Below are 25881 nucleotides of genomic sequence, written 5' to 3'. Positions count from 1 at the left end.
GCCCATTATGACTCCTCGTTGCTTTGGTATTTATCCAAATGCCCAACATAGCAAGAAAGTCCTTTTGTGATTTGGATCCTGATCACCTCCTAAACCTCAAGTCCCAAGTAAGTTCCCATCCTTCTGAATTTCCAATGGTTCCTCAAAGGCACCATACTCTCACATGCCTCCAAAATGTTGCATGGGCAATTTCCTCTGAAAGATCCTTGAGAACAGTCCTTTTTATCTGTTCTACTCATTAATGCATCCCAAGCACCTAGAAGAATGTCTGGCATAAAGTAGTTGCTCAGTAAATATTTGTGCCTACAAATGGTTTCATTTCAGTGTGTAGATGGCCTCTAAGATAGCTTCCAATGATCTCCACCTCCTGCTATTCAGACCGTTGTGTAGTCCCCCCACTGGAGTGTGGGCTAGATTTAATGACTCACTTCTAGATTACTGAATATGAACAAAGCCATTGAATGAAAATTCTAAGATTAGGTCATAAAGACAGTGGCTTCCATCTTAGGGGCCCTCTCACTTCCTTTCTCTCTCTCTCGGATCACTTATGCTAAAATACACAAGCTGCCATGTCACAAACAGCCCTGTGAAGAGGCCTACATGATACAGCAAAGAACTGAGGCCCTCAGTCCAGCAGCCAGTGAGGAATTAACATCCTCAATCCAACAACCTGTGAGGGAATCAAGCCTACCAATGATCAGATAAGTGAACATGCAAGTCCGTCCTTCAGTGCCAATTGAGTCTTTTCTTTTTCTTGGGATAGAGTCTTATTCTGTCACAAAGCGGTATGATCTAGGCTCACTGCAACCTCTGCCTCCTGGGTTCAAGTGATTCTCCTGCCTCAGCCTCCTGAATAGCTGGGATTATGGGCACGTGCCACCACACCCAGCTAATTTTTGTATTTTTAGTAGAGACAGGGTTTTACCATGTTGATCAGGCTGGTCTCGAACTCCTGACCTCAGGTGATCCACCCGCCTCAGCCTCCCACAGTGCTGGGATTACAGGTGTGCACCACTACGCTTGAACTGATTTTTGTATTTTTAGTAGAGATGAGGCTTCATCATGTTGGCCAGGCTGGTCTTGAACTCCCGGCCTCAAGTGATCCACCCACCTCAGCCTCCCAAAGTACTAGGATTACAGGCGTGAGCCACTGCACCCAGCCCCTACTTGAGTCTTAAGATGAGACTGAAGGCCTGTCTGACAGTTTTACTGCAATCTCAAAAGAGACCTTGAGCCAGAAAGATCCAGCAAAGCCACTCTGGATCCCTGAGCCACTGAAACTGTGAGGTAATGCCCGCTGTTTGAAGTTATGCAAAAATAAATAAATAATACAGATTTTGGTACTAAGAGTGGGGTGCCTAGGTATAAAAAACCTAGAATGTAGGAATAACCTTAAAACCAGGCAAAGAGTTTTGAACAGTGTGCTAATGAAAGTTTAAAGTACCTTGAATACAACTGTTCATAGAATTTTGGATTTTGGGGATGCTAAGGTGAGGGCTTGCAGGACATTGAAGAAAATCTTATTGGAAACTGAAAGAAGGGGGATATTTGTTATAAAGTAGCAGAAAGCTTAGCAACACTCTCACCTGCCATTACGTGAAAAGTTAAATATCTGTCTAATGGACTGGGTAATCTAGCTAAGAATATTTCTGGCCAGGCACGGTGGCTCATGCCTGTAATCTCAGCACTGTGAGAGGCTGAGGTGGGTGGATTACCTAAGGTCAGGAGTTTGAGACCAGCCTGGCCAACATGGTAAAACCCTGTCTCTATTAAAAATACAAAAATTAGCTGGGCGTGGTGGCTCACACCCATAATTTCAGCTACTCAGGAGGCTGAGGCAGGAGAATCACTTGAACCCAGGAGGCAGAGGAGACTCCATCTCAAAAAAAAAAAAAGATTATTTATTTTATTTATTTATTTATTTTTAGATGAAGTCTCACTCTGTTGCCCAGGCTGGAGTGCAGTGGTGTGATCTCAGCTCACTGCAACCTCCACCTCCTGGGTTCAAGCAATTCTCCTGCCTCAACCTCCCGAGTAGCTGGGACTACAGGCACGTGCCACCATGCCCAGCTAATTTTTGTATTTTTAGTAGAGACAGGGTTTCACTATGTTGTCCAGGCTGGTCTTAAACTCCTGACCTTGTGATTCGCCTGCCTTGGCCTCCCAAAGTGTTGGGATTACAGGCGTGAGCCACCATGCCCAGCAAAAAAAAAGAATATTTCTAAGCCAAGCTTTGAAGATGCCACCAGGTTTCTTCCTACTGCCTGCAGTCAAATGTGAGTGAGCGATCAATTGCAGAAAGAGCTGTAAATAAAAAAGAGCTAGTACCTGATGGTTTTAAAATTTCTCAGCCTCTCTAGATGGTAAGTTATGTTAAAATGTAGAAATGGCTTCTCAGCAATGAAGAAATTCAGGAAAATGCTATGCTAGGAAACCATGGTGTTTGAAAGCCAAGGGTTTGAGTAAGCTTTGAGTTGACTACTGCTCCAATTGGCAGCTTGATTGCAGCCTCAGGAGACAGGTTGACCCAGACACCCCCAGCATGCAGCTCCCAGATTCCTGACCCCCAGAGGCTGTAGGATAAGAAGTATTGTTTTCAGTGCTCATTGCTCAGTGCTCAGTTTGGGGGTAATTTGTTACACAGCAGTGAATCGCAAATACATCAAGCCTCTGGATAACATGCTGTTAGCAGGGGTGGGAGGAGGGAATAAGATTACTGACCAAACAAAGCTAAAAAAAAATCTCAGGCAAGCCAGGCACGGTGGTTCACGCCTGTAATCCCGGCACTTTGGGAGGCCAAGGTAGGTGGATCATGAGGTCAGGAAGTCAAGACCATCCTGGCCAACACAGTGAAACCCTGCCTCTACTAAAAAAGAAAAAAAAGAAAAAAAAAATTAGCCAGGCATGGTAGCACACGCCTGTAGTCCCAGCTACTCGGGAGACTGAGGCAGGAAAATCGCTTGAACACGGAAGGTGGAGCTTGCAGTGAGCCGAAATCGTGCCACTGCACTCCAGCCTGAGCTACAGAGCAAGACTCTGTCTCAAAAAAAAAAAAAAATCTTAGGCAAAGCTTGAGGCCATAGCCATGAAAGCAGGTCTTCCTCCCACTAACATATTTTAAATACATCAATTCTCTTTAGGTGGCAGTTACAGAAGAGAGAGATAAATGGTGAGATGAATGGCTTCTGCCAGCTGGACTTACTTGCTCTTTCTGCCTGAAGGATTAAGCAATGCCTTTTCCTGGCCAGTTGGAAATAAGGGCAGACACTCCTTATTTCCTGCCCTTCCCCCTACTTACTCTCTTCTAGATGAGGTGGTAAGGATTCTGGGCTCTCCCAGGCCCAGGCAATGAATTTGAAATCTCCCTCCTCCAGCCGCCTCCCTCTCTGGCTTCACACCCCATCCCCACAAAACCTGCAAGCTAACCCAGTGAACCAGCTCCGGGCAAGTTCTGTAAATGGGGATTTATCGAGTCTCAAAGTTGAAGGAAAGCTCCTCTAGCCAGTCTTCTCTTCACACTACCTTGAGGACTTGATGATCATGGGTAGATTGAGTTATTTACACCTTAAACGAACCTCACACAGATGCGTGGAGAGAGACCAGGGAAGGATCAAAAGCCAAAAGCCCTCCTATGCTAAGTTGGATCCAGTCCCACTTCTCTCTTGTGACTGATATGCCAAATGCTCTTCCTCCACATCCCCTACCTTGGCCAGTGGCAAGCCCTGCCCAACTGCTTGGATGTATCCCCCATACCCCCGAGAACCAGACTGCCTCCATTTTCCAAGCAAAGACAAAAACAACTGAAGAGCAACCAGATGTTCCAGAAAATCCTCAGGATGCCTCTAGGCTTGTAGATGAATTAGAAGATGGCATAACCTGGCACAAGATGGCAGCAGAAATTCTGGGGTCAGCGAGGCAGCCCCAGACATGTCCAGTTGCTCATCCAGCCCCAGACATGCCCAGTCACTCACCCAAGAAGCTGCTGCCGATGCCTCCATTGTCCTCTTTGCTCCTAGTCTGAGTGTCTTCAGAGCTGATGGCATTCCCTCTCCAGCTGGGGAGACCAGCACACATGCTGCCTCTCAAAGGAACAGCAGCTGGACAAGCCTCTGAACCTCGCCTAGGTGGGACCAAAACCTCCTATTTGAATCTCAGAGCTCTTCTTCATTTCTGCTAGCAGCAGAGGGGAAAAGCAGGGCTATTTGTGTGGAGCAGACAGGTATGGCCAGGGAGAGGCTGGTAGTCAGGAGATGAGGGTCATCAGGGCAGGGAACATGGAGCAGAAAGAACCAGAGATTTTTCTCCCTAATCCTCATCCATCCTAGATTTCCGGAGGGCAGTTTTTGATCACATGCTGGATTCAAATACTGGTTGTGTGATTTCACCTTTGAGTTTCTTTGGGTATAAAATAAGAATGAGGGTTCCTCCTTGCTGGGTTGTCACAGAACTAAATTAGACGTTGTATATGAAGTGCCTGACACAGCAGCAGGCACATGGCAGCCAATCAAAGCATAGTAGCTATTATTGGCCATTGTTGTCTATTTTTTTTGAGTGCCCGCCAGCAGGGAAAATTACAATAATCATCTATATTGGGGTAGTGTTTTATAATTTCCAACCTATGTCACATACATTTTCTCTCTTAGTTCTCCATCAGTCCTCTGACAGAGATTTTATTACTATATTGTTTCCACTTTTGAAGGAGAAAACTGAGAAGAAAGAAGTAGAAACAAGAGAGTCAAGAGGGAGAAATGGGAAGCGAATTTCTAATGAGTTTACACCTACTCAGAAGTGGGCCAGGGAAAGTGAGCCACACCCCCAAATAATTCAAACTGTGCATGCCAACTTCTTTTTTCCAATCCCAGGAAAAATAAGCAACAAAACACATACTAGAATCAGAAGCTCCAGACTCACATACCAGTTATGCCCCTTACATGCTAATGTCCCCAGAACTTAGTTTCCTCACCTGCAGAATGCAGGTAACATTAATACCTTTCAGAGAGTAGTGCTCAGAAGATCCAAAAAGACACTAGAGGTGAAAGGGCTTTCTAACCAGAGAACAGTACCTATTTTTATGGAAAGGCTACCTTGAAAACTTTTCTCCAGCCTTCATTCTCATTTTGCAAACTCTCAAATCACAGATTTATTTTTTCCTATGCTTCCCACAATATTCTGTACCTTTATGCAAGAGCTCTTATTATCTATTTACATATCAGCTTTATTATCTATTGCCGTCTGAGCCCTCCCCATTAGACCATGAGCTCCAGCCAGGAGCTAGCATAGAGTTGATATTCAATAAATGCTTGCTGCATAAAGATATGAACATATCTCCAGTTTCTCCAATCTAACATAAGTCCAAACAGGTGAAAGGAACTCTGAGGGCAAGCTGAAAGAAGGAATCTTCTCTTTCTTGGTCCTGTCATCTCTCCTGCACTTCACTGGGTCATCAGGATTAGAACAAGAGCAGCTGGTGAGGTTTCAACATATGGAAATGACCAGGGGCAAGAAACTGGAAAGACACCATGAGATCCAATCCCAAAACCAGACGGCAGAGTTCTGGTGCCAAAATTGGCCTTGAGGCCTTGCCCTGCTACAGGCCTGTCATCACCAAGCCAGCTTGGACAGGTGCTTGGCTGGACAGCCAGCAGTCAGAGTCATTTCAGCTGGGATGGAAATAAATCTGAGGATAGATTGTGACCAGACACTGGCCAAGCTTCTTATCTAGTCAATCTGAGTGTTCTGTAAGCGTGTGAAAAACATTCTCAGAGATTAAAATGGACTTTTTAAATAAGTGGCTCTAGGAAAACAGGCAGGCATTTGAAAAAAATTAGAGCTCACACCATACACAAAAATAAACTCCAAATAAGTCAGAGATCTAAATGTATAAAAAAGAAAAACGAAAAAGAAACCACCCAAGTACCAGAAGAAAAGATGGACACACGTGTCCTCATTTCATTCTCCATCAGCCCTCTGACAGAGATTTTATTACTATATCATTTCTACTTTTGAAGGAGAAAATTGAGAGGAAAGAGAGAAGTGGAGACAAGGAAGTCAAGAAAGAGGAAAGTGAAGTGAATTTCTAATGAGTTTACACCTACTCAGAAGTGGGAGGGATTTCGGCAATATCTGACAAAAGCACATATGCATTTACCCTTGGACCCAGCAATCCCAGGTCTAGGAATTTACCCTAAATTACACCTCCAACACAATCAAAATACATATGCACAAAGTTATTCATTGCAGCATCATCTGCAATTGCTAAATATTGGAAACAACCTAAATGCACATATGTAAAAAATTGGTTGAGACTATAATATGTGCACACAATGAAGTGCTATACAGCTATAAAAGAAAAAGTGGAGTGCTTTCCAGGGAATATAGTTACATGAAAACAGCAAATTGCAAAAGATGATCTATAGTATGCCACCTTTCATGTAAGAAAGTGTAATGGTTAATTTTAGGTGTCAACTTGACTAGATTAAGGGATACCCAGATAGCTAGTAAAACATTATTTCTGAGTATGTCTGTGAGGGTGTTTGAAAAAGATATTGGCATTTGAATCAGTGGATTGAGTAAGAAAGATCCATTTTTATCCAATGTGGGTGGATGCCATTCAATCGACTGAGGGCACTAATGGAACAAAGAGGCAGAGGAAAGGAGAATTCTCTCTTTCTCTCCTGGAGCTAAGAAACCCTTCTTCTCCTGCCCTTGGACATCTGAACTCCAGGTTCTCTGGCCTTCAGACCCTTGGGGCTTGTACCAGGGGCTCCCAAGTTTCTCGGAACTTCAGCCTCAGACTATAGCGGGTGTCTCATGGGACTTCTCAGCCTCCATATTCTCATGAGACAGTTCCCCTAATAAATCCCCTCTCATCTATCTATCTTTACATATTCTGTTCCTCAGGAGAACCCTGACCAATATAGAAAGAGATTTTTTTTAATGTATTTGCTACCTTGAACAAAAAGAATCACCAGAAGAAATCAGAAACTAAGAAATTAGGTACAGGGGTGGGTGGGAATAGAATGGAAAGGATGGGTGAATGGGAGGAATGTAGAGGAGAAGGGAGGTTGACGTTTATCTGGATGTATTTCTTTGTGTAGTTTTGACTTTCAGAATATTATGTCTTACACACTAAAGGAAAAAATAAAAACGGTCAGGGAAGAAAAAGAAAAATGGAATACAAATAGAAATAAATGAGCCTAACTAGATTTCAAATGAATAACACAACCAAACTTAGGAGAGGCAATGAAAAGAACTCGTGTAAATCTTGATCACAGTCTAACTAAATACCTCCAGGCTAAAGACAAAAAGAATTGTAAACAATTATTGAACCTCAAATCGTGAGTTTGTTTTCCACAATGGTATAGAAGAGCAATTCCAGGATATAATGTATATTCCAGAATTAAACAAGTGAGACTCAGTTTGCACACAGTCAGAAAGGAGTTTTCAATATGAGAAAGGCTTCAATGAACTCACTGGTGTTGAACTGGAATTGAAGGTATAAGTGTGAACTCATAGTTTTGAGGAAGGAGAAGAGAGAGAGGTGCGTATGTATATACATACATGTATTAGCAAAAATAAAAAGTAAAAAAAGAAGGGTGGTTTATGTGAGAATTGCTAGATTAAACCAAGTCAAATAGGTTTCCTTACTTCAGGGCTCTTCAGAATCTTTAATTTCCTAATGCAAACTCTGAATCTCCAATGGGGTAAGATAGTATTCCAGTTTCCAGTTTCCAAAGTCATTTAATGGTGGAACCCTTTCCCCATCGGATATGACACAGAACTAGAGTTTACACTAGAGTTAGAAGATGGCCAGAACCAGGTTGGAAGTGCTACCACCCCTTTCTAGCTGGGGGGCTTGGGCAAGCTCCTAATATCTACAAAAAAAAGATTAAATAAGATCACACTCAAGTACCTTATTATATTTTTACTTTTTCTCTGTGTTCCCCAATTCCCCTTTTCTCTCCCTCCCTCCTTTCCTACAACACTCCCATCTTATACTCTCAGGGAACCAGTTCCTGGTGCAGCCGGCTTCCAAATCTAGCCCATGTTAGGGCTGTGCAGACAGTACAAATAAGCAGGCCAGCCCGTCTGAAAGCAATTAGCTTTGTGGAATGCCGTGGTTTTTTCTCTCCTCCTTTTGAAACTGGTTCTGCCTGAGCTCAGCACCTGGGTGACAAGTTGAATTTAGGAAGTCCAAAGAAAAGAAAAGAAAAAGTGAAAGGCAATTAGCATGGCTTGCAGAAAATCATACCCCTCGTTCCTAATTGTCAGGCGGTGGGTACGTGGCAATGGAAGGGCAGAAAGTAGCCAGGGAAGGCAAAAGGTGGCCCCACTACAGATGCCGTTGGCCTCATGGAGTTTAGCTTAGTCCTGGCTGACGAGATCTGAGTCATGGGTTGAATAGTGAGCAGACAGCTCTGATTGGTTGGGCAACCCCAGCCACTTTTAAGTGAATTTAAAGTGAGCCAGACCCAGAGAAGCCCCATACGTTCTCTGACAGCTGGGGACATGATTGGAGAAGGGTGTTGGAGACAGGTCACCAAGATTTCTGATCATTTTTTGTACCCCAGTGGGTAATTACTCAGCCCCACCTGCAGGTTCAACCTGAAAGCTCAGTGATTCACTACATGAAGATTTAAAAAAAAAAAAAAAATCACTGGCCAGTCCCCTGCAGCAAGTCAAAGAGACAGAAGCCAGATTCCACAAAGAGGCCAGGCAGTGGTTTAAGTGACCAAGGCCAATTCCATCCACTCCATCCCCTGGGAATCCACAGCCCTGTTTCCCAGCCCTCTTCTCTTGCTGTTCCTCATAATTGTAATAATCAGGGAGGTCGTCTGGCACAGTCTGTGTCAGGCACTATGCTAAACACTATAATGCACATATCTATTATATTATCACATTTAATCTTCACAATGACCCTGCAAAAGCGATATTCATTTACTGCAGTATTTATGTGTTAGATGTAGTCTATGTGCCAGAAACTGTGCCATTGCGCTATTGTGCTACTGGTGCTGGCAACACCATGATGAATTTACAAATAATGGAGGAATTCGTTTCCCATTCTACAGATAAGGAAACAACCTCAGAGAGGCAAAGTGAGTTTTAGCCAGATTGCTCCTATATTCTTTAAGCAGTTAATTAAGGCACCACCACATGAGGGAGGCTACGTACTGAAATAGTAGAAACATTCAATAGAAAGCAGACAAGTTCTTTTCTTTCAACAAGAAATTGAACTTCTTTTCTATTGTGAGGACAGCTTCTATTATTAAACAAGCAATCACTTGTCCATTAGTTAATCATCACTTCTAATAAAATAAGACAGTCAGCAGGAGTTTTCTAAGGAAGAGTTTCACAGAGCAAATATAACCAGTTCACCTCAGCACCTAGAGGGAGCTCAGCGGATATGGGAGAAAAGATAAACTGAGGCAAAAAAAGCATTACATAATTTTCCTACTTTGATTAGAATCACAAAACGCTAGAACCAGAAAGGGAACTCATCCAATCTAAAGGGCAGCCTGTGGGTACTTCCCCAGCACACACTTGCTTCTCTTGGTCAGAAACCCCAATTTTCATTCAGGTAGCCACACCTCCCTCTCACAGCCTGTTTACTTTGGAGATGGTGGTACCACTCCAGCTCCAACCAGGCACCCCACTTCCTGGTCTCAGTTACAAATTCAGAGATGCTCTATTGGCCAGTGTTGTCCAGTGAGGTGCTGGCAGAGCTTTGCTGAGGCTTCTTGGAGAGAAGCATCCTTGCTCTTCTAGAGTGTACTCACTTGGGATTTGGAAGAAGTCAAGAGCCCCTTGCCTCAAAGATGAGTGCAAAGCAACCAACCTCAAAGAGACAGAGTCTTGAGCATATCATTGACCCACTGAGTCAAAACAACCTGGAAACCCATTCTTATTTTGCTTTCTAATCTCTTCAGCAAATAAATCCCTTGTGTGATTGTAAGCCTATTTCCACTGGGTTATTTACCACAGAGGAACAGCAGCCAACATAAGGCCAAATTTTTCTCTTACAGGCAAAGAAACTGAAGCCCAGAGAGGCTCGATGACATGTTCAAAGTCACATATCCAGAAGAGGATGGAGTCAAAGTCTTTCTGGAAATTTCCAAAAGGAAGAATAGGATCCTGGTTTGGAATTTCTCTGAAATTGGACTTCTAATTTTCTGTAGGAATGAACGTTCCCAAATTGGAGCTGTCCAGCAATAAGGTGGATTGCCTTTGAGGAAGCTGAGTTCCTTGCCATAGGAAGTATTCAAGCAGAAAGGTACAAAGACTCAACGACAGAGTGCCAGAGAGGATGTCTTATGGAGATGGTTGACATAAACCTCTCTAACTGCATGGGCTAGAAGGGATCCAGGAAGCCCCCTAGTGAGTACCTAAGAGTTCTTTTAACATGGAGATGGTTTGCAGACCTAGAGAAAGCACCACGATACATAACGTAAAAAATTACACCCCATAACACTTACCATCTTAGCCATTTTTAAGCGTGTGACTCAGTAATGTTAAGTCTATTCATATTGTTAGGCAATCATTCTCCAGAACTTTTTCATCTTGCAAAATTGAATCTCTGTACACATTAAACAACAGCTCCCCATTCTCCTTTCTCCAGCCCCTAGTAACCACCATTCTTCTTTATGTCTATGAACTTGACTACTCTAGGTACTTCATATGAATGGAATATTATAACATTTGTCCTTTTGTGTCTGGCTTATTTTTCTTACAATGGGGTCTTCAAGGTTCATCCATGTTGGAATACTATGCAGCCATAAAAAACGATGAGTTCATGTCCTTTGCGGGGACATGGATGAAGCTGGAAACCATCATTCTAAGCAAACTATCACAAGGACAGAAAACCAAACACCGCATGTTCTCACTCGTAGGTAGTAATTGAACAATGAGAACACATAGACACAGGGCAGGGAACATCACACATGAGGGCCTGTCAGGGGGTTAGGGGCTGGGGGAGGGATAGCATTAGGAGAAATACCTAATGTAAATGACGAGTTGATGGGTGCAGCAAACCAACATGGCACATGTATACCTACGTAACAAACCTGCACTTTGTGCACATGTACCCTAGAACTTAAAGTATAATAATAATAATAATAAAGGTTCATCCATGTTGCAGCATATGTCAGATTTTCTTTCCTTTTCAAGGCTGAATAATATTTCACAATTCCACTGTGCAGGTTGTTTCTACCTTTTGGCTATTGTAAATATTGCCCTATAAGCATAGGTGTAAAAATATCTGTTTGAGTCCCTGCTTTCAATTCTTTTAGATGTAAACCCAGGATTGGAATCTCTGGATTGTATGGTAATTCTATTTTTCATTTTTTGAGGAACCACCATACAGTTATCCATAGCAGCTGTACAGTTTTACATTCCCATCAATGGTGCACAAAGGATCCAATTTCTCTACATCCTCAGAGGAGCTGGGTTTGCCCCTTCTGAATTTGATACGAAGGCAGGACATCTGAGTGCAACTGTCCATGAGACAGTTGGAGATACTATGACTCAGGGCACAGGATGGTACTGCAGACAAATTTGGAATTTATCCAATAAGAAATGAGAGACGCCATGAAGATAAATGAGCACAGATGAGAGTGGAGGGTGAAGAGCAGGAGTTGAGGACTAAGCCTTGGGGAATGGCTCAGTTGGGTGGCACATTAATTCACAAATGGCAGCTGCTAATTGTTTCTAAAAAAAGCTCATTCCCTAAGTTAAACCTTCCCCTGCAGTCCCTGGATTTGCTTAGCAAACCCTTTTTATATTAAAATAAATACTAACTTACTCCTGATGGAGTTATTCAAAACCAAAATTAAAGATTCCAGTGATAGTTAACATCTGTAGAGGTTTTATTTCATATATTTAATCCTTATAACAACCCTGTAGGGTAGACATTATTCTCATATAGTTCTCTAGTGGGGAGGCAGAGCAAAGCACCCCTCAAGGAGAGAGACAAGCTCTCCTGACTCTACTGCTTACTCCCACCCAGGGGGCGTTAGAAGGGAAGGGTCAGATATCAGACACTGAGAATAGTCTGTCTGCTAGTTGGCAGAAACATTGTGGATTTAAAGTGTAGGCACCAAGATCAGTGGTTGCCAGGGGTTCAGCGGGAGGGAGGGAGGAATAGGTAGAGCCCTAAAAGGCAGAGATGGATATATAGCATTAACGCAATTGTCAAAACTTATAGAATGCACAGCACCAAGAATGAACCCTAATGTAAACGATGGACTTTAGCAAAAAAATAATCAATATTAGCCCATCAACTGTAACAAATGTGCCACACTAATGCAAGATGTTAATAATAGGGGAAGCTCAAGGAGTGTAGTAAAGGAGTACATGAGAACTCTTGTACTTTCGGCTCAATTTTTCTATAAACCTAAAACTGCTCAAAAAAATAAAGACTACTTTTGGCCAGGCATGGTGGCTTACACCTGTAATCCCAGCACTTTGGGAGGCTGAGGCAGGCGGATCGCCTGAGGTCGGGAGTTCAAGACCAACTTGGCCAGCATGGTGAAACCCTGTCTCTACTAAAAATACAAAAATTAGTCAGGCTTGATGGCAGGCGCCTGTAATCCCAGCTATTCAGGAAGCTGAGGCAGGAGAATCGCTTGAACCCAGGAGGCAGATGTTGCAGTGAGCTGAGATCACGCCATTGCACTCCAGCCTGGGCAATAGAGTGAGACTCCATCTCAAAAATAATAATAATAAATAAAAAATAAAGACTACTTTTTAAGTGTATGCACGCAGTGTGGCCTTCTTTTGTGGTCACCCCTCTCCCATGCTGCAGGAGTGGTAAGGAGACCCGAGGGACAGGCCCCATGCTTTGCTCTGGAAACATCTTTCCCCCTTCTTCAAGGACCCCTCTTAGAGGAAGCCCTGCCATCTCGCTCTTTTCCTCTCTGCTCTACTTCCATGTGGCAGCCAGCTAGACCCCACACCCTGCCAGCTCTTCCTTTGGCATGAAGATAAGCACATTCTCTCTATGAATCTGTCCCTCTCCAGGTACATTCTGCCTAGTTCTGATAAATGGGTTCTATTAGTTTTGGATTTGAAGCCATTTACATCTAATTACCTTAGGGGAAAATGTGTGATTCATGAACCTGAGTCACGTTCACATAGCTTGGGCCTCAATCCAGCTAAACTCAAAATGGTGCTTGTTTTTTTGGCTCTCGTGCTTCATGTAACTATATCCCTTGGGAGTCTCCTGGGAAGAAGGTATGGCTAAACCAAAGCAGAATTCTGATATTCTTTGTCCCCTAGCAAAATGCCAGCTAATAACAATCCAGAATTCCTTGTAACGCCTAACAATGGATCCCATTTTATTGATGAGGAAACCAAGTATTGATTGGCATGAGTGACTTGCTCAAGAACACACCTGTAAGTGGTGGGGCTGGAAACTGAAACTCAGATCTTCTGACTCTAGAATCTATATTCTCTCTATTCTTCTACCCCACCTCTCTAGAGGAATGAGGTCTTTGATATTTTAATTTTTCTTTAAGCATGCATGGTTATGCACACTCAGTTAACACTTGAGTCTTCTTAACCCAGATCCTATGGCTTTCTACCTGTGCACATCATAATCTTAATGTGGGGCAAGACCCTCGCCTCAGGACTAGCCCCTACACAAGAGTCACGCCAAGAAAACGAAGATCAGGGTAAGGACAAGGACATTAAATCAAATACAAATACCCAAGGCTTTGTGTCCTTAAAGAAAAAGATTTTCTGTTTCTGGAGAAATAAGATGGATTCAGTCATTCAGTAAACATTTACTGAGGCTTTGGGAAACACGAATAACACACAGTTCCTTCCTTTAAACAACAGATCACTATCTCAAGGGTGGGGTAAGTGAAGACAAATGAACAGATAATTACACATGGGGGTAATATGCAAAATATTTTATAACTGGAAAAGCATGGAAGCTAATCAATCAGAATGGATGCTTACCCATTCAGAACACATTCCAGCCATAAATTAACCACCTGGACATACCTATGTGTATTAGTCTGCTCAGGCTGTCATAACAAAATACTATCAACTAGGTGGCTTAAACAATGGACATGTATTTTCTCACAGGCCTGGAGGGTGGAAAGTCTAAGATCAAGTTTCTGTCAGGGTTTGGTTCCTGGTTAGGGTCCTCTTCCTGGCTTGCAGGTGGCCACTTTCTTGCTATGTCCTCACATGGTGCAGAAAGAGAGCTCTGGTATCTCTTCCTCTTCTTATAGGGGCACCAGCCCTGCTAGATTAGGGCCCCACCTTTATGACATTATTTTACCTTAATTAACTCCTAAAAACCCTGTCCCCAAATATAATTCACGTTGGAGGTTAGGGCTTCAATACATGAATTTAGGGAGACACAAGTCACTCCATAGCAGCATGTGTGCCCTAATGGCAGCATAACAGTGCAATAACTGATCCAAAGGAATTAACCATTGGGTGCCTGAGAGGAGCACTTCCCTAGTGACAGCATTTTGGGGTTTTTTTGTTTGTTTTGTGAGATAGTCTCACTCCCAGCAGGACCCTCGAGCTGGCCACTACCCTAATTTGTTCCCTCATATCTACCTGTCACTCTGATCTTACCAAACTTTTGTCATTGTATTGTCAATTACAATAGTAACATCAAAGATCACTGATTACAGATCACTATAACAGATATAATAATGAAAAAGTTTGAAATACTGTAGGAATTACCAAAGTGTGACACAGAGACATAAACACGTGTTGTTGAAAAAATCGCACTGACAGACTTTCTTGAAGCAGGGCTGCCACAAACCTTCAATGTGTAAAAAAGACACAATATCTGTGAAGTACAGTAAAGTGAAGCTCAATACGATGGAAGGATGCCTGGATTTTTGTTATGGCAGCCCTGGGAAATTGACACATTAATTTTGTATGTTGTTCATTATAAGTGATTTCTTTGAACACATAGTGGACAGTATAGATTTGCTTGGAGTACAACAGGGGCAAAAATGTTTGCCCAAAGGGAAGCTGGGTGGGGCACCAATTTGGGTAAATGCAATATGTTTAGTGCAGCAGAGAATATGCTCGTTTATTTTTTTATTCATTATTACAGGAAACTTTCTCAGAGGTTTCCTCTCTCAGCTTGGAGCCCCCTCCCTCTGTCTCCACAGGGGAGCTTCTTCTTTCTTTCTTGGCTATTTAACTCTCTGCTCCTTAAAATAAAGAAAATAATAATAATAAAAAAACTTTCTTGAAGGCTTGCTATGATCCAGGGTCTGTGCTAGGGAAGTACAACGCCAATAACTTCTCTACCATATTTTTCTGAATGACAGCTCATCTGTTGACAGTATGGTTTACTGAATACTTTAAGCTGACTGTCGAGACCTGCTGCTCCAAAAAACATATTCCCTTCAAAATATCACTGTTCATTGATAATGACCCAGTCACCCAAGAGCTCTGATGGATATGTACAAAGAGATTAATGTTTTCATGGCTGCTAACACAACACCCCTTCTGCAGCACATAGACCAAGGAGTAATTTTTACTTTCAAGTCTTATTATTTAAGAAATACATTTTGTAAGGCTATGTCTTCCATAGATAGTGATTCCTCTAATGGATCTGGAAAATACAAATTGAAAACCTTCTGGAAAGGATTAACTATTCTAGGTGCCATTAAGAACTGTCATAATTCAAGGGAAGAGGTCAAAAATATCAACATTGCCAGAAGTTTGGAAGACGTTGATTCCAACTCTCATGGACAACTTGTTCAAGACTTCAGTGGAGGAAGTAATTGCAGCTGTGATGGAAAAAGCTGGAAAACCAAATTAGAAGTGGAGCCTGAAGACGTCACTGAATTGCTGCAATCTTATAATGAAACATGAAAGAATGAAGAGTTGCTTCTTATAGATAAGCCAAAAAAGTGGTTTCTTGAGATGGAATCTACTCCTGGTGAAGACGCTGTGAACACTGTTCTAATGATAACAAAGAATGTAGCATATTACATAAACTTAGCAGTGGGAGAGTTTGAGAGAATTGACTCTAATTTTGAGAAAATTCTACTGTGGATAAATGCTGTCTAACAGCATTGCATGTGATATGGTTTGGCTGTGTCCCCATCCAAATCTCATCTTGAATTGTAGCTCCCATAATTCTCATGGGTCATGGGAGTAACTGAATCATGGGAACAGGTCTTTTCTTTGCTGTTCTCTTGATAGTGAGTAAGTCTCATGAGATCTGATGGTTTTATAAATGGAAGTTCCCCTGCACAAGTTCTCTTTGCCTGCCACCATGTAAGACATCCGTTTGCTCTTTCTTCATCTTCTGCCACGATTGTGAGGCCTCCCCAGCCACGTGGAACTGTCAGTCCATTAAACCTCTTTTCTTTATAGATTACCCAGTCTTGAGTATGTCTTTATTAGCAGCATGAGGATAAACTAATACAGCATATCACAGAGAAATATCACAGGAAGAGTCATTCAATGCAGCAAACTTTATTGTTGCATTATTTTTAAAAATTGCCACATCCACCGCAGTCTTCAGCCACTACCACCCTCGTCAGTCAGCAGCCATGAACACTGAGGCAAGACTCTCCACTAGCAAAAAGGTTATGACTCACTGAAGGCTCTGATGATCAGCATTTTTAGCAATAAAATATCTTTTAATTAGCATATATACTGTTTTTAGACATAATGCTATTGCACATTTAATAGACTATACCGTAGTATAAACATAACTGTTATATGCACTGGGAAACCAAAAAAATTGTATGACTCACTTTATTGCAATATTTGCTTTAATGTGGTGGTATGGCACTGAACTTGCAAGTCTTTGAGGTATGCCTGTACCACAAACTGGGTGGCTTAAAATACCAAAAATTTATTCCCTCAGTTTTGAAGGCCAAAGTTCCAAAATCAAGGTGTTTTACAGGGTTAGTTCCTTCCAGAGGCTCTGAGGGAGAACCTGTCCCAGCATCCTAGCTTCCAGGGATGGCCAGCAATCCTTGACATTCCTTGGTTTATAGGACTCTATTTATTCCTAATCCAATCAGGATAAACTGTGCCTTCACACTTTTTCCAGTCTCTGCCTTCATCTTCACATGGCTGTATTTCTATAAGGACAACAGTCATATCAGATTAGGAGCCTATCCTATACACTAGTATAGTCTCTAGCTAATTACATCTGCAATTAGTCTATTTCCAAATAAGACCAGATTCTGAGGAGCTGTGGGTTAGGAATTCAATATATCTTTTGGAGGAGACACAATTCAACCCATAACATACAATAACTTCACAAAAAAATGTCATTTAGGAGTCTTATTTAGTAAGCACAGGTTAGAACCTTTTGTTGACAACAGCCCTGCGGGGAGTTCCCTGGCATCTATTAGAGTGTGGCCGATACGGTCTCCTGCAGGTGAGAAAGAACACTGGGCTGTAGATACGAACTCCAAGTGAAAGAAGAACTTGCTGGTGAAGAACAGAGGCCCTGCACACAGACTGCCTGAGTTTCAATCTCAGCTCTCGCCTTCTGTGTGAATTGGGCTGAGTTCACTAGTCATGCTGTGCTTCGGTTTCCTTCTGTGTAAAATGAAGATAATAATAATACAAATCTCATATCATTGCTGTGAGGATTAAATGAGAAAATACCCATAAAGTATGTTAAAAATTATTGGCACATAATAAATACTAAATTTCTAATTAGCAATAATAATTATTATTATTTGGCATTATAGGGATAAAGATAGTAAATGAAACGTGGGGAGTGGATGGCATGGTGGGTGAGGTAGAAAAGAAGACCTAGGACAAAGCTGTAGGAACACCAAGATTTAAGGATCAGGGAAAGGTGGAGGAAGAAGAGCTGGCAAAAGAGACAGAAAAAAAAGGTGGGGAGTTTCAAAAGAAGGGAGTGCCCTAAGAGATACCTGTGCCCACATGCTCACAGCAGCATTAGTCACAATAGCCAAAAGGAAGAAGCAACTCAAGTGTCCATCAGTGAATGAGTAGATAAGCAAAATATGGTATATACAATAGAATATTATTCAGCCTTAAAAAGGAAGGAAAAGCTAACACAATGCTATGGTATGGATGAACCTTGAGGACATGAGGCTAAATGAAATCAGATAATCACAAAAAGACAAATACCATATGATTCCGTTTATAAATGAGGTGGACAGAGTAGTCAAATTCATACAGACTGTATTAAGCCATTCTTGCATTGCTATAAAGCAGTACCTGAGACTGGGTAATTTATAAAGAAAATAAGTTTAATTGGCTCACAGTTCTGCAGGCTGGACACGAAGCATGGGGCTGCATCTGCTCGGCTTCTAGGGAGGCCTCAGGAAGCTTCCGATCATGACAGAAGGCAAGTGGGGAGCAGGCATGGCACATGGCGAAGGCAGGAGCAAGTGAGAGAAAGAGTGGCGGGGGAGGAGCCACACACTTTTAAACAATCAGATCTCATGTGAACTCAGAGCAAGAGCCCACTCATCACCAAAAGGATGACCCAAGCCACTCATAAAAGATCCACCCCCATGATCCTATCACCTCCTACCAGGCCCCACCTCCAGCATTTGGGGATTACAGTTCAACGTGAGATTTGGGCAGGAATAAATATTCAAGCTATATCAGAGACAGAAAAAAGAATGGTGGTTTCCAGGGCCTGGGAGAAGGGAGAATGGGAAGTTGTTTATTAGGGACAGAGTTTCTGTTTTGCAAGATGAAAAGAGTTCTAGAGATGGATGGTGGAGATGGTTGTACAACAATGTGAATGTATTTAACACTACTGTACTATATACTTTAAAAATTGGTAGAATGGTAAATTTTGTTATGTGTATTTTGCCACATTTAAAATTTTAAAAATAAAAAATAAAAAGAAGAATAGAGTGGTCAACAGTATTTAATTCAGCTGAGAAGTCTGGAAAGATAACCGGAAAAGGGTGGTTGGTCTTATCAACAAAGAGGTTGGTGGTCAGGCTGCAAGGGCAGCAGAGGGGCTTAGAAACCAGGCTGCCATGGGCTTTGGGGTGAGTGAGAGATAAGACAGAAAGCCAGGAGCTTGCCTACAAAGGAGGAAGAGATGTGTGCTCATAGTTAAGGGAGGATAAAGCTCTTAAAAGGGCTTATCCCCTTTCTTTATTAAATTCCTTTTTAAAACTACAAAATTAAGGCATGCTTTGTAAAACACATTGGCCTGTGGAGAAAACATTGATAATCCTCCCTACTCCTCTCCACTTCAACCCAGTTACTTGTGTTAACAGCCTAGTGTGGGCTTTGTCACTGCCTTCACACTCACAGCAACATACGTCAATGTATACAGTGTGCAAAGGCTCTGAGACCAAGGTAGACAGTGTTCAAGGAAAAGCCCTGTGTCACTGAAGAACATGAGCAAAGGAGTCGGGGGGATTGGGAAGATAGAGCTGGGGCCATGTAAGACCCTGCAAGCCTGTGTGTTATTCCAAGTGTGATAAGAAATTATCGGAAGATTTGAGTACAGGAGAGATCTGGTCTGTGTTATGTTCTACGAGATTACCTGACTGCTGGATAAAGATAGCTACAGCAAGTGTCGAAATAGAAAAACTACTTGTAAGAGGTCATAGCAAAAGTCCTGGTGAGGAATGATGGTGGCTTGGCCCAAGACAACAGTGGTGGGCATGGTGAGAAGTGGATTCAAAATATATTTTGAAGGGAAAGATGACAGAGCTTGCCTCTGGATTGAGCAAGTTACTCAGAGTAGTTTTTAAAAGTCCCTAAGCTCTTACATCTCTTAAGAGACAGACCAGTATTCAAACCTGATTCCTCTACTGAATAAGTATTTATTGGCCAGGCACAGTCGCTTGTGCCTGTGGTCCCAGCACTTTGGGAGGCCAAGGCGGGTGGATCACCTAGGGTCAGGAGTTCAAGACCAGCCTGGCCAACATGGTGAAACCCCATCTCTACTAGAAATACAAAATTAGCCAGGTGTGGTGGCACACGCATGTAATCCCAGCTACTCAGGAGGCTGAGGTGGGAGAATCGCTTGAATCTGGGAGGTGGAGATTGCAGTGAGCCAAGGTCGTGCCATTGCACTCCAGCCTGGGCGACAAGAGTGAAACTCCATCTCTAAAATAAAATAAGTATTAATTGAGCATCTGTGTTAGACCCTGGGAATGGAACAGTGAACAGCACTCCTCCCCATCATGAAGCTCATATTCTAGCCATGGAAAGCCAGTGTACCACAGCAGTTAAGAGCACGGCCCTGACAGGCAGCCACGCTGACATCCCAGCTCTTCTGCTTAGTAGCTACGTGATCTTGAGCAAGTTACTTGATCTCTTTATGCTCCATGTCCTCATCTGTAAGATGGAAACGATAGTCATCACTCCCTCCTCACTGCTTGTTACAAAAAATAGATGGATAATATTATGCTTTAAATATCCCCTCCAAAACTCATGTTGAAACTGAATTGCTAATGTAATGGTATTTAGAGGTGGGGCCTTTAAGAGATGATTAGATCATGAGGTCTTTGCTCTCATTAAGGGATTAATGCCGTCATGACGGGAGTGTGTTCCTAATAAAAGGATTCAGTTCAGCCTACATTCCCTCTCTGTCTCCTGTGCTCACTTCCACCTTTCACCCATCCACCCACCTTTTCGATGTGCCTCTCCAGATGCCTGTACCATGCTCTTTGACTTCCCAGCCTCCAGAACCATGAGCTAAACAAATCTCTGTTCTTCATAAATTACCTAGTCTGTGGGCATATCTTTTATAGCAGCAGCAAACAAACTAAGACAGCTAGTACTGTACATAGAAAGTGCTTAGAACAGAGAAAATACTTTATAAATGTTACATTTTATTACTACAGAAGTCAAGCTCTTAACCATTATGCAATTAGGTCTCGGTTTCAGTATCCCGTTCTGGCAATGCAAATTGACGATGAATTTTTTCCTTCATTCTGCAAAATAGAGTACGTGATATTGAGCTTTCACCCAGTGGCAATTGCCTCTGTAAATATCAGAAGTTAGAAAAATCACCATGTATTTATCTAGGTATATATGAACAGTGCCAATCTTATGATGGTTTGATTCATAATTTTTTGACTTTATAATGGTTCAAAACTGATATACATTCTGTAAAAACCACACTTCAAATTTGGAATTTTGCTCTTTACCTGGGCTGGTGATATGTGGTACGATGCTCTCTCAAGATGATGGGCAGTAGCTATGAGCGCAGCTCCCAGTCAGCCACACAATCACAAAGGTAAACAATGAATACTCTCCAGTGCACTATGTTGCTAGATAATTTTGCCCAACTGTAGACTAACGTATGTGTTCTGAGCATGTTTAACGTAGGCCAGGCTAAGCTTTAGAGTTCAGTAGGTTAGGGGTCTTAAGTGCATTTTTTAAATTTATGATATTTCAACTTACGACGGGTTTATTGGGACAATGCCATCATAAATCAAGAAGCATCTGTAAGTCCGCTGAAATAAAACAGTAAGGATAGATCTCAAAATGATGACACTGTGTGGTGGGATGATGGGATTAAGGGTAATACTTGATTTCTTCTTTATGTCAAGTTCTCTGCCATAAGACTTTGTTCATGTCCTAGTCATAAGAGCAATCATAGTTATTTTTACAAAAATATCTGAGCAAAGGATCTGTAAGCCCAGAGCAAACAGAAATGCATCTATGTCCTTTCCTCTTTGCTTTCAACTCAGGACATACCCTGAGAAATGACAAAAACACCAACTATTCACCATTGTCCCAAGGCAAGATCACAAAGGAATGACTCAGAAGTGGCTTCTGACACAAGGCAGAGGGATGACTCAGAAGTGGCTTCTGACACCAGGCGGTGCCTGAGATAGGAAAGTGCATGAGAGCCAGCAGCAGCCAGCCAATTTCTGCAGAGAACCCTCCCTCTCTAAAGGAATATGGGTGGGGTGGGCTGCGGGGGTGGGGCTGGGAGAGCTGACAGCGAGTTTTGACCCTGAACCACACAAGGCTGGACTAATTAGGCAAGTTAATTGCCAAGAGGGAGCTCTAAACAATCAGACCCAACACATTGTGGAATTAGAGAATAGCCAGGCTTAGAAGCACTACCCCCCACCCCAGTCCAACTCCCTCACTGTTCCACTTGCAAAAAAAATCAAAAATCCCCAGCATCAAGATTTCTTTTACTTTAGCTCCCCACAGAGTCCTGCACTGGGCCAGGAACACAGGAAATAAAGTACTTTGACTATTTTAATCTCTATTTCTTGTGTTCCCTGCCCAGCATCTATTGCTCCTTTTCCTGGCAACAATGCCCCAGTTTCTGTCTGGGGAGCCACCCCTCCCCTACTCCTGGTGGGATTGTAAGTCAAGGTGAACTTCCTTCCCTGACCAGGTGGTGGACACTGAGCTCAGGCTAAGCCAGTCAGATGCTCTTTTCCTTGAATCAGGCCAGAGTGGATTCTCCACCCTCCCACTCCCCATTCCCCACCCCTGCTACAAGGCTTTTTATTGGTTTTTGTCACCCAAATCCCTGGACCTGAAATGATTCCTACCCTTTTAGAGATCTAATTCCTCAAATTTTCTCCATTTCTGAGAGCACCCCCAATATTCTCCCAATAAAGCCCTTTTTGATTTAAGAAAGATAGAGTCCTATTTCTGTCACCTGCTCCTAAAGAATCCAAATTTGCTAATCATCATCAAGAGAAAACATAAATAAAATCAATGAGGATACCTAGCATTGATTGGAGTGTTACCATTAATAAATTATTTTCACATTCATTGTCTCCTTTGGTCTTACAGCAAACCAGCAACTCAGAGAGGTTCATTAACTTGCCGAAGGCCACAAAGCTGTTAAGTGTTCAAACAGATGGCGTCAAACCAGATCTTTAGCCTCAGGGACCAGAGCTCTGCAGCCTGGAGGGGACCTTCTGCAGCATCATTGCACAGAAGACATCAATCAATCAGTCTTTCAGTGGCCTTACATTTTTCTCCACTTGCAGGTTATGGGTCACCATTTTACAAATTCCTCCAGGACAGAAAGAAACTGTTTCTCCTGCCTGTTCTTTCCCAGCCCAGGCTGTCACCGGGGATCCAAATGTCAGGCTTTATGCAAGTTCTCGATGTTGGAACCTCTCATGAAAAGTGGAGTGAACAAGAGGGAAAGTGGGCAAACCTCAGGCCTCACAGCTTTAATGCCACCAATGCATTTGGTGAGGGACCTGATCTCTCTGCTTCCAAGACAGAGTCTTGTTGCTGTCTTCTGGAGGGGAGGAACCCCGTGTCCTCACGTGGCAGAAGAGCATAAGAGAGCAAACCCACTCCTTCAAACTCACCTTTTAGAGATGGGGTCTCACTCTGTCACCCAGGCTAGAGCGAGCATAGTGGTATGATCCTAGCTCATTGCAGCCTCAAACTCCTGGGCACAAGCCATCCTCCTGCCTCAGCTTTCTGAGTAGCTGGGACTACAAGCATGTGCCACAGTGCCCAGCTAATTTTTTAATTATTTTTTGTAAAGACAGGGTCTTGCTTTGTTGCCCAGGCTGGTCTAGAACTCCTGGGCTCAAGCAATCCTCCCCCATCAGGCTCTCAAACTGCTGGGATTACACTGTGAGCTAACACTCCTGGCCTGCAAACACTTTTTATAATGAGTGTCATTAGTCCATTTATGCAGGCAGAGCTCTCATAACCTAAACACCTCCCATTATGCCCCACCTTTCAACATGGTTGCACTGGGAATTCAATTCCCAATACATCAATTTTTGGAGGGGACAAAAACATTTAAACCATAGCATACCTCTAATCAAAGGCCCTTCACTGTCCACACTTCTTACTGCTCTTCACAACATGCACCACCAAGCAGACTGATATTCTAGCTGTAATTACAGAAAAACTGTTCCTTCAGCTTCATAATGGTGTGATATGTTTTATTTCCCCCATTTGCCCTATATTCTCATAGCCAGCGATAAAACCAAGTGGTAAATGAGTGATTCTGACCTTCCTAACTGGTAAGGATCAGAAGGCTATTGAGAGAGGGCAAGAGGAGGTAACTCAGCTAAAGCAAAGAAAACAAACAAAACCAAGTGTAAGAAACAATCCCACAGTGGAGAACTGTCAAGCAAACTACTTTTTTTTTTTTTTTTTGAGACAGAGTCTTGCTCTGTCACCCAGGTTGGAGTGCAGTGGTGCCATCTCGGCTCACTCGCCTCCCGGGTTCAAGCAATTCTCCTGCCTCAGCCTCCCAAGTAGCTGGAACTACAAGCATACGCCACCACAGCCGGCTAATTTTTTGTTTGTATTTTTAGTAGAGACGGGGTTTTGCCACATTGGGCAGGCTGGTCTTGAGCTCTTGACCTCAGGTGATCCACCCGCCTCAGTCTCCCAAAGTGCTGGGATTACGCACATGAGCCACCGCACCTGGCCCACAACTACCTTTGGCTTTAAAAACATGGCTTTAAAGTCTGGAGGCTGTGACCGAGCCAAAGCTAAATGTTCCCCAAATCCTATTTCATTTTCCACTGCCTGGGCACAAGGGAAGACCATAGCTACCAGCAACCTTTCCAGTTAATCTGATGCCATGTGATCCATTCAGGCCCACAGCTATGAGCACACACGATACACATCATGCTCTTTTTTAATCTGTCACAGACATCTTGGAAGCCATAGGTTGATATAGTGGCATCACAAAATGAGGCAGCCTCGATCAGGAACGACTGCAGAGAGCACAGCTGCCCCGGAGAGTCACCAGACTCTGCGTGACGCAGACACCGTGGTGCTGGGTGGATTTGTTCCTGCATCATAGGCCAGGCCCTTCCCAAACAAAACATGAATTTCCTGTTACCTCTCAGTCTATACGCAAAGGGTGTCATAAAATGTTCAAGAAGCCTCAGCTGAATGGAGCATTTAAAAATGGTGAGGTCCAATTAAGTGGGGGAAATGAGAGAACATGGAGGATATTTCATTTGTCACATAGTTATGGGCTTGACCTAAGCCTCAGTTTCCTCCTCTGGAATATAGGAATAAAAATAACACCTACCTCAGGGAGCTGTGACATTTTTAAGAAAGGATTTATTTCACAAACATTTACATAGTATTTACCATGGCCAGGCACAGTTCTAGGTTTTGTTTTTTGTTTTTTTTTTTTTTTTTACCAGTGTTCACATGTTCAGTCCTTGTATTAGTTTCCTGGGGCTGCTGTAGCAAATTAAACACAAACTGGGTGTCTAAGACAATGGAAGTTTATCCTCTCACAGTTCTGGAGGCCAGAAGTCTGAAATCAAGGTGTTACCGGGGCCATGCTCTCTCCAAAGGTCCTAATGAAGAATTCTTTCTTGCCTCTTCTAGCTTCCGAGCAGGGATAGGACATTCTATTGGCTTCCAGGAATTCCTGGCATTCCTTGGCTTGTAGCCACAAGACATTATAATCATCCTACGAAGGGGGTACTAATATTATTCCCACTTTACAGATGAGAAACCTAAGAGAAAATAAGCAACTTGCCCACTGTGGGCCACTTGACTCTCAAGTTTTTGTCGGGACACTGTGTTGTTTCTGAGACAATACACGGGAAGTACTTTCCACAATGCCTAATAAATGTTAGGGGTTTCATGCACCAAGCTCAGCGCCAGAGACTGGACAGACAAGTATGAGCAGGGAAGAATCCCTCCTTCCCTGTGGTTACCGTATTTTAAAGGGAATAAGCAGGGCACAGTGGCATGTACCTGAAATGCCAGCTACTGTAGAGGCTGAGAAAGGAGGATGGCTTGAGGCCAAGAGTTCGAGACCAGTCTGGGCAACACAGTGAGACCTCATCTCTAAAAATAAATACATCAATAATAGCCAGGCATGGCAGAGCATGCCTAAAGTCCCAACTACTTGGGAGGCTGAGGTGGAAAGATCATCTGAGCCCAGGAGTTCAATGCTGCAATGAGCTATGATTGTGCCACTTCACTCCCACC

At 42.8% G+C, this 25881-nt stretch overlaps 1 long non-coding RNA gene across 1 annotated transcript; it reads left to right on the top strand.

Annotated features, from left to right (window-relative positions):
- The first annotated feature begins 667 nt into the window (after positions 1-667).
- LOC107976445 (uncharacterized) lies at positions 668-24741 on the top strand. Its single transcript, XR_001720431.4, has 3 exons — positions 668-1287; positions 10023-10374; positions 22729-24741. It is a non-coding gene; the product is annotated as an uncharacterized LOC107976445 (long non-coding RNA).
- The last annotated feature ends 1140 nt before the right edge of the window (positions 24742-25881 follow it).

Source organism: Pan troglodytes, chromosome 7 (genome assembly GCF_028858775.2).
Source record: "Pan troglodytes isolate AG18354 chromosome 7, NHGRI_mPanTro3-v2.0_pri, whole genome shotgun sequence".
Taxonomy (NCBI): domain Eukaryota; kingdom Metazoa; phylum Chordata; class Mammalia; order Primates; family Hominidae; genus Pan; species Pan troglodytes.
The sequence above is the reverse complement of the archived record's forward strand: the minus strand, read 5'-3'. Positions and strand labels throughout refer to the sequence as shown.